This window comes from Coenobita brevimanus, chromosome 53 (assembly GCF_032717465.1).
Source record: "Coenobita brevimanus isolate Jiangsu-jjx chromosome 53, ASM3271746v2, whole genome shotgun sequence".
In the NCBI taxonomy this organism is placed as follows: Eukaryota; Metazoa; Arthropoda; class Malacostraca; order Decapoda; family Coenobitidae; genus Coenobita; species Coenobita brevimanus.
In genome coordinates, this window is record NC_137006.1 from 40105731 (window position 1) to 40116025 (window position 10295).

The window sequence follows — 10295 nt, forward strand, 5'->3', positions numbered from 1 at the left end:
CAACGGAAACAATGCCAATAATGGCTTGGACCCTGGGCTGGTGGGTGGGTAATCAGGTAATGTAGGCGGTGGGGGTGGTGGTGAGGGTGAGGCTGTGACGGAGAACTACGGCAGTTCAGGCGGGGGGGACACACCTATCAGGCTGTCACAGTCTTCTGTCGCTGACCATTTATGGCTGACCACCACCACCCACTGTATTAACCAGACCCTTCATGGCTGACCACCACCACCCACTGCATTAACCAGACCCTTCATGGCTGACCACCACCATCACCCACTGCATTAACCAGACCCTTCATGGCTGACCACCACCACCCACTGCATTAACCAGTCCCTTCATGGCTGACCTCCACCACCCACTGCATTAACCAGTCCCTTCATGGCTGACCTCCACCACCCTCTGCATTAACCAGTCTCTTCATGGCTGACCACCACCACCCACTGCATTAACCAGTCCCTTCATGGCTGACCTCCACCACCCACTGCATTAACCAGACCTTTCACGGCTGAGGACCACAACCCACTATGCTAACCAGACCCTTCACGGCTGAGGCCCGCCGCCCACTGCACACACACACACACACACACACACACACACACACACACACACACACACACACACACACACACACACACACACACACACACACACACACACACACACACACATGGACACAAAAAAAAAAAAAAAAAAGCATTCACTGCACTAACTCTTCATGGCTCATACCCACCACTCACTCCACTTATCGAACCCATCACAGTTGAGGCCATCCACCCACAACACAAAGCCGTCACGGATGGGGCCCGCCAGCCAGTGCACTAACCCGTCATTGTTAAGGCTCGTCACCCACTGCACCAACTCTTCACGGATGAGGCCCAGCAGCCCCTTCACTTACCACCTGGCCTTTGAGAGTTGTCATACCTGCAACAGTACATCATTTAGTAGTGTTCAGACCTGGTGCCAGACCCCACTCTACAAGCAACATAATACCGTATATCTCATCGTACATAAGACAGTCAGTTCTTTGGATATAAAGTAAACATATTGTCAACCCTTATAGCTCAGTTTTTTCTTACAGCTGAGGTCCTGAGCGCTTAGTAATCACGATGTCTTGTGTGATGATATTCGGCAGTTGTAAGACAGATGGTCTGGCGGAAATTAAACTCTGGCCATCATACACGTTTACTGTCACTGGTGACAATAAATATTTGATGCTTATTTGTGTTTTGTATATCTGTCGACAAAATTATGGCATGTTGCTATTGCTTAACCCCAATGTGTCTGATCGAGCAAACCCGTCGACCACAGGTAAGAAACTGCTTCTATGGTGCAGTTCTACAGGCACATAACAATACCTACACCGTGCAAGAAACCGGTACCTGTATGTAGCAGACACGCCTTGCCAGGGTCCTTCCCAAGACAAGGTACAGTGAAGTGTGAGTAGATTTGGCCCCTGCTCCACTTAGAGTAACACAGCCACCACGTGCAGGCTCCTCTTCAGTGCCGTTAAGCTGTGTGTAAAGTAACTTCTCAGTACTTGGATGGTTGACTATATTCTTGACAATGATATTAGGCTGTGTTATAGGCCTCAGTGACAGTGTTTTACATATGGTATTTTCACCAATCATTAAATGGACACTATATTGTCATTACCTGGTATGATAACCTAACACAGAGTTCGATAGCTTTGTTTTCTGCTTCCTATAGTAAATCAATACCACACAAATAAATACAAAAACAGAGTAACCAAACTTCCACACCAATCGCAGGGCCGCGTCTCGCTGTGCCGAGATGCTGTCAATCACATGGGAACATCAGCTCACCGCACGGGACGGCCCCGCAGAAGCGGTTGCTTGCCTGTCGTTGCTGGGTCTAGTCGATCAGATAGATTGGGGTAGCACAACAACGACACAGTATGCATTTCAGATAATAAATTGTCTAGGGATGTTTTAAGTGTATGCAGCACTTTAATGGTAACTGTCGACTCCCCACCACCCACGCCACTATCGAACTCCTACTATGGATTGATAGTAGTCCAATCAATGCAGGTAATTCATTGGGTAGGATAATGCGTCTTACTGTTTCGACGAAACTCATTAAAAAAGAACAAATATCAGCTACAAGCGGTACCTCGTATTAAAACAATAGTACCAGCTTATGATGTAAATTATTGTTTTTTAATATCTGTTGCATGGTAATTATCGCTAAGGTACATTATACATCACGGCTGCGATTCCAGCGCGGCTACGTAGCAAGCACTGTTATGAGTGGCTCACAGCTTTGCTTGCTTCCCTTGCAGAGGAAGTGGAAGGCAGAGATGGCTATAGATAGTTTATTTTCGTCTGACAATAACTGGTGCCTCTCCACACTGAATGCTGAGCTTTTATGGGAGAGGAGTGGTAAAATATGCTGCTGGCTATGAAGAAATGGTAAGGAAATAATGTGTTAATGAAGTATCATCTGATTTTGTCTGTAAGTAACAGGTAATTGGCTAGAAAGAACGCAAATCTCTGTCAGATACGATCAAGCTGACTATAACCTAGGAAGTACCATCAGAGGTAATGTCATCCTGTGTCTAAGTGCGACAACTATTAGCGGATTTTTCTTTTTTCTTTTACTTAGTTCGGCCCTGACCTCCAGTGGACATGCTTTCGGCATTAACAATTAGTATGGGTGTATAAACACGTGGCATCTTGTTGTCAGTGTGTGTGTGTGTGTGTGTGTGTGTGTCTGTGTTTCATCTATTACTGTCCACCTCTCTCTAAACACGGCTGCTTCATACGTTAAAAGAGGAAGAAAGTGTGAAGACTGCTGCTACAGTTTGAACAATTCCAGCTCAAAGATACATTGTAGTTTATTATTATCCAAGGATTTCATTTTCCAAATTAATGTGTTCTCTAGTGATGCCTTACGTCATCAGTGGGAGTTTTCTAGTATGCATAAAGAGTATAGGATCAGTGTTGGTATTTGAAGTACGCAGATATATAAAATACTACTGAGAAGGCTGCAGTAAATATTACACGTATTTTTTCATTAATTTCTTTCTTCTTAGTTCTGCCATCAACTGGGCAGGCACTCCGTTGCCCGGTACAGAAAACGTCCCTTAACTCGCTCCCTATCCCCGGAAGAGGGATGGTGGGCTGCAGGAGAAGGTCAGTTTCAGCTTGCAGTCCGCTGTGTTCACGTTCTGATGAGCCTGGGGTTACAATAATAACAACAACACCAACATCAATAACACCAACACCAACAACACCAGCACCACCATCAACAACACCAGCACCACCATCAACAACACCAACAACACCAGCACCAACAACAGTATCATTCATCCTCACTGACATTGTCCATTGTAACTCGCCAACGATGCATGGACTCTGTGTGATGCTAATACCTATGTTTCAATCTGACCTTGGAACGTTACCAGCAAACAAGATTATGTGATGATTTTTTAGTTCTTTCTGTCATCACATTATTGTATTTAACACTTGGGAAACCTGCCGCCATGAGGGGTTAAACAAGTCTCCCTTGACCTTCCTTCTCAGTTTAATATCAGCTAAATACAATCCTCAGGTGGTAGGAAGTAGGCAGCGAAAAGGACATCCTCTGACTGATGGGGTTATATGTTCTCAGGGGCAGCTTTGTCAAGAAACACTGAATGAATTTATTCAATAACGTATGTTATTTAATTTGGTAAGACATCTCCGTGCTGGATAATATCATCCAGTATGGTTCACTGTTCTGGCCGATTTTCATTTTAACTTCATCTCAATTCAATGTCTCCCGAGCTGCAAAACATTATATAGTAATAGTCTACTGGTCAGTGTGGCTAGTTCTAAATTCGGCTTTTCAGTTGAAGGGGTTGATGAGCCTATCTAACACCTTCTGCTCAAAAACCTTTTCAAAATTAATCAAATCGCGCAGAGCTAGCAAGAATATAATAAAGACGTCACCATATGGAAGAGATTAATAACTTACACACCAGTAGAACACAATCGATGTTTGTAAAAATTATATACCCTAGTCAGACCGAAACTGTTGCATCTTAAAATAAACCACTTTTCCCTGTGTGGCTGATCCATTGTGTCAAGTGGACAAAATTGGGCAAGTGAGATAAACAGTATACAGCCTGATGTCTTTATTTTCGCTAACGTTTCTGGCTACACGCTAAAGAAAAATTAATAAAGAATCTCAGCACTAACCCGAGTATCACACCCATCCAGTTCATCCCCTTTTCCCTTCGTACAATTCATGGCACTGTGATATCCAAACACACAATCCAGCTTTCAAAGTCCCAATGCAGTCACAGTCGTACTCATCCCAAGATGTAAAATACACTCTTTGGAAGTCTGTTACTTAGAGTGGCTCGAGGCTCTGGTCACTGGACCGTCCCCTAGTGAATGAGTAGCCTCGGGATTGGCGGAATTTTGGCTACTGTCTCCTCTCCCCACACATTATCATCCGAATAAGATATTTGAAGATCAAGGTAAATTAAGTTATGTATTATGAAGCAGTAAAGGAGAATAAGGAAACTAGCTAATGTCTTCTCTCGCCACGCCCAGCCATTTGAGTCAGATACCTGGAGGTGAAGGCAGAGTAAAGTGGTTAGAATTCATAGCTGAGATTTAGGTAAGCTAAGTCATGGATCATAAAACTGGATAGGGAAAATTAAGGGCCTGTCCAGTGAAAATCCATTTTCTTCTGAGTTCAAATCATTACAAAACATAAAGTAATAGATTATAAATGTTTGGTTGGATACAAAAAAAATATAAACGGCTTGTGAGGTCTGAAATGCTGACGTCACTTAGCTGCCAACATCCGGATACATAGCCTACGTGGTAACGCTTTAAGGCTGCTCTCCCAAAGTCGTGGTGATCTACCTCTGCTTTCAAAAGCATTGTTCTTGCAGCGCAGGTCCAGTAGGTCTGGCAGTGTTTTTTATAGACAGCAGTGCCGAGTGCCGTGCATCCCCGGACTGTTGACTCATCTGGAATTGTCTTCAAGAAAGTGTCCAAGCGGGATTTGAATGACTCTACAGATCAGTCAGCGAGGTCCCTAATGCTTCTTGGTAGAGAGTTCAATATCTTATGACCAGAATGGCATTCCAGTCACTAGGGTTTTATCCATGGCAAGTGACTGCATGGATAGTGTTCTGCTGCACTTGCAACCAGTTCTTTGGTGTGAAATGGCCACTGTGTCATTTGTGCTTGATGAATATTGTTCCAGTTTTTCTAGCGCCCTCCATGCGTAAATGGTAACATATCTCTCCCTACTCTTTTTATTAGGAGTAGAGGTCCATCTTTTTCAGTCTCTACCAGTACATTAGGTTCTTCATACACCGAATCTGTCTGGTGAAGGCATGCTGGACTGCTTCAAGGGCTGTATGTGTGATATTCTGTGAAAGGACCACAGTTGACTGCAACAGTTCAACATAGGCTGGATAAAAGCCCTCCAAAAAGTCATCAGCATTCTGCCTCTCGGGATTTTGAATATTCGTCGTATTCATCCCAAGGCTTTCTTGGTCTTACTGAGCGTTTCTTCGGCGTGGCGTTTGAAAGTACCGTCATCACTGAATGAATGGCTTGAGTGCTTGCCTTTATTTCCTGGCCGTCACTTGTAGGTAGTGTAGTATTTTCTTCAATATCGAACTCCACATCTTAGGAGTTCAAATTCATCGACACTGAATACCATAATTATTTATTCTTGCAAAGTTGGAAATGCGTTGAGGTCCTCATAGAACTGGTCAAAATCCTCTTTGGTTTCCATACCTCTGCAGAAGTTTGTGTTGTCAGCAAAGAATGACAGTGTGGACTGCGACACTTCATTGTCAGTGTTCCCCATTAACACTAAAAACAATAGGGCGTCTGGCACCAATCACTGTGGTACATCATAATGATTAGGCCTGGGTGTAACATAGCTGCATGTGCTGGTACTGCCCGGGTCTTTGACTTTATGGGTCAACACTTCTAATTTACCGGCAATTCCTTGGCTGAGGAGTTTGTGTAGAAGGATACATTTTGCTGAATGCTTCTGAAGAGGCCAGGAATACTGTCACCGTTTTCTTTGTCTCTCAGCTGTAATTTTTTCGCCTTGGCTTAGCCCAGATTTTCATACTCATGCAGGTAAATTCATGTAGCTCAGTGGCAGAATAAGCCAATACAACTGCTCTGCATAAGTGTACAGTGCAACGGGGGTCTGTTAACGGGTCGTTTTCCCTTTCATGCCGACTTCCACCATTATACCAAGTTAAAGCACAACCTGTTCCCTTAACTGCCGTTATTGCATGCATGAGAAAAAGGGTAATATAACAGCTAATTACCTTAAATTATATCTTATTAAAGTCTAGATCATAATCTTATAAAATACACACATTCTCCTGCTTACTTAGGACCATCACTACTGAAAACTAGTTAGAATACTCAAAACACGGGTGAGTGGGGTGCATGAGGTAGGACTCAGAGGTACAGTAGGTGTGGCGAGGTAACTATAAGGCATGGTGTCTCCACCGCAACATCTCCTAGGGTCTCTCTATCGAGATCATAGTACCACCTTACCTAGGCATTTCTTCTCCCAGCATCTGCGCCCTGGATTATATTTGATTCATGCTAGAAAAATACTATATGTGATCTTAAGTTCACAGTAATAAGTACAAATTACACCATTAACAAAGGGTACGTACTATGGTGTTTGTGTAATGCTAAGTGAAATTAGGCTCGACTTCTCGTTCCTATTACACCTAACGTGGAGCGGGGTCCTCTTTCGAGACCGGAGCTTAGTGCAATAAAGAGAGGCAGGACACAAAAACTCTAGGCAAGAACCCTTACACGTATATTACCACAATCAGACACAGGACAAGTCAGCAGATATTACAGCACAATACATAACAATATAAAACCTTATCTAGGATATGGGTATCTCGCAAGATACTTGCTTCTCTGATAGTAATGACAACACAATCAATCCTAGTGTATCAAGAGTGCAGTAAATATAGGCACGCTGGAGGCGCGGGGGAGGGGGGGTGAGTCTCACGAGGAGGAGATAGGGGAGGGTGCGGGGAGTGACTTGTGACGGCTAGGGGAAAGTTATGGTAATACTGGAGAGTGGCAGATATTAGCCGTGAAGTTTATATGGTTTCCACTAGCCAAGGGACTTTGGTAATTGATGTTATTCTTGATTCACACTTACTCGGGATATTGGAGCGAGAGAGAGTGATAAACAAGATTTGTGGGTAGCGTGAGGGAGGGAGAGAATACCATTAACACTCCCTTTCACAATATTCCTTTAGAACTCAGAGTAATAGGAGTATGTCATTACAGGGGAATCTCCAAGAGGCACAGGCTTACTAATTGTATAAAAGGGACGTCACTCAAAAACATAGTTCATCAGATCTTGTTCCACACACTCGTCCTTCAGCTTCTCACTGTGATCTTATTTGTCCCGATATTCACTATATGGAGTCACTGCACAATACTTATACTAGGGGAAATCACACTTAACCTAAATCACTCATACTGTAGTATCACACGTATTCATCAGGGGGATAGGCAGGAACATGTCGTCGGCGATCCTGCCGGGCTAGGGGCACCGCCAATGCGAAGCGTGCCAAGAGGGCACGGGATAACTCGTAAGGGCATCCTCTCGCGTCATGGGCTACCCATGGCTTCCGGGCTGGGCTCAGGAGTGTGGCCCTCGGGACTGGGGCTGAATAGCTCCAGGAACCTCTGTGATAAGTCTCGGCCTGTAGGGAGAGCCTTACGGCGTCATGGGGGCGCAGGGAGATCGCGCCCGGGTGTCCTGGGGAGAACCGAGAGAGACTGCGGGCTGCAGTCTCCAGCGTCTAGGGGCGCCGACAGAGGAGGGCTGCGGCAGCGACTTCCACTGGGGTCCGTCAGGTGCGTCTGCTCTAGAGCCAGACGTAGGGAACAGAGACCAGGAGAGGCTGTGAGGCCTGTCTGGGTAACTCTGGGACAGGAAGCCTGGGCTCTAGTCTCCTGCCGTAATGACGTCTCTCTCCTTACCTCTTTCTGCACACCCTCGGAGCGACAATAGATCATCTCACGAGGATGGGAGCGATCATAGATCGTCTCTACTGGAGCACTTTCAGAGCGACCATAGATCGTCTCACGAGGATGGGAGCTACCATAGGCCGTCTCTACCGGAGCACTTTCGGAGTGACCATAGATCGTCTCACGAGGATGGGAGCGACCATAGGCCATCTCTACCGGAGCATTTCCGGAGCGACCATAGATCGTCTCACGAGGATGGGAGCGACCATAGGCCGTCTCTACCGGTCTCTACCGGAGCACTTCCGGAGCGACCATAGATCGTCTCACGAGGATGGGAGCGACCATAGGCCGTCTCTACCAGAGCACTTTTGGAGCGACCATAGATCATCTCGCGAGGATAGGAGCGACCATAGGCCGTCTCTACCGGAGCACTTTTGGAGCGACCATAGATCGTCTCATGAGGATGGGAGCGACCATAGGCCGTCTCTACCGGAGCACTTTCGGAGCGACCATAGATCGTCTCACGAGGATGGGAGCGACCATAGGCCATCTCTACCGGAGCACTTCCGGAGCGACCATAGATCGTCTCACGAGGATGGGAGCGACCATAGGCCGTCTCTACCGGAGCACTTTCGGAGCGACCATAGATCATCTCACGAGGATGGGAGCGACCATAGGCCGTTTCTACCGGAGCACTTTCGGAGCGACCATAGATCGTCTCATGAGGATGGGAGCGACCATAGGCCGTCTCTACCGGAGCACTTTCGGAGCGACCATAGATCGTCTCACGAGGATGGGGGCGACCATAGGCCGTCTCTACCGGAGCATTTTCGGAGCGACCATAGATCGTCTCACGAGGATGGGAGCGACCATAGGCCGTCTACCGGAGCACTTTCGGAGTGACCATAGGCCGTCTCTACCGGAGCACTTTCGGAGCGACCATAGATCGTCTCACGAGAATGGAAGCGACCATAGATCGTCTCTACCGGAGGGGCGCCGTCTGGAGTGCCTATGACAACTCCATCCCTAGCTGGCTCAACAATTCCACTCCGTGAAGGTAGTGTCTTTCTCCTACGGCGGCGACGGCGCGGTGGCTGCGTGACACAGGGGCGCGCGGCCCGGGCTAACATATGTCACTGTTGCCGGGAGTGGTTGTGACTGGTGGCGGCTACCCCGTGGGGTCCGTATGGGGGTGTCGGCGCATCCTCGGGCATACTGAGCTGTGTTTGGCTTGTCCTGTCGTCGGGGGCACTATGGTATATTTATGGGGCACTGTTCTTTAAGTCACGCATTTTAGTTTGAAAAAAAAAAAAATAGTAAGTAATGAAATTTTTATTAGCTAGTTATACTCAGAATAGGTAAGTTTCCCCTTAAACTTCAAGCGTCTTCCCACTTGACCTTGAAAACGTAAAGATTTTAACCTCTATTTATTCAAGGTAGAGTGGGATACAAGGTCTGATCATTTCTGGCTAAAAATGGGACCGCTCCGAGCATAACGTCACGCGGCACCTGACCCCGTCACTCCAGTAGGGTTAAGGAGATTAGTTGGACTTAGACTCCGCTTGGGTGAAGATCCTCAGCTCCTCCTGACTTTTCACTCGAAGCTAGGCTACTGGTGTCCTGTGCAGTTTACGGGTGCACATCCTCGCAACGTAAAAATAGGGAAGATGGAGGTACACATTTATATCGTTTCCCAAAGGATGAGGAATTCAAGAGAAAGGTGGATTTATCTTTGTGATAGAATTAATATTAATGTCAGCAATTCAACTTACCAAGTCTGAAAGTTAACCTTGCAGCTGACTGGTTGTCAGAGTGCAGTCATAATTAGCAATAAGGGTTACAATAACTGACTGAAGAAATGATTGCCAAAATAAAATAAATATAGTTACGGTATTTGTGTAGATTAATTTAAAAACGGGGCCTTACAAAGTTTATAAGATGGTCTAGACACATTTGAAATTTTGAATTCTCGGGTCAAATCAAAATACAGCCAAGTAAAATTTTAAGAGTACCTCGATTCTCTTCCCTTCCATGTTCAGGGAAAACAAGGTAAATGATGCTATTATGGTGATACTGTGGTGGCGTGTGTGGTGTGGGATATCTGATGTAGTGTGGTGGTGTGTGTGGTGATACATCTGATGTGGTATGGTGGCGTGTGTGGTGTGGTATACCTGATGTGGTGTGGTGGTGTGTGGTGTGGTATATCTGATGTGGTGTGGTGGTGTGTGTAGTGTGGTATATCTGATGTGGTGTGGTGGTGTGTGTGGTGTGGTGTGGTATATCTGATGTGG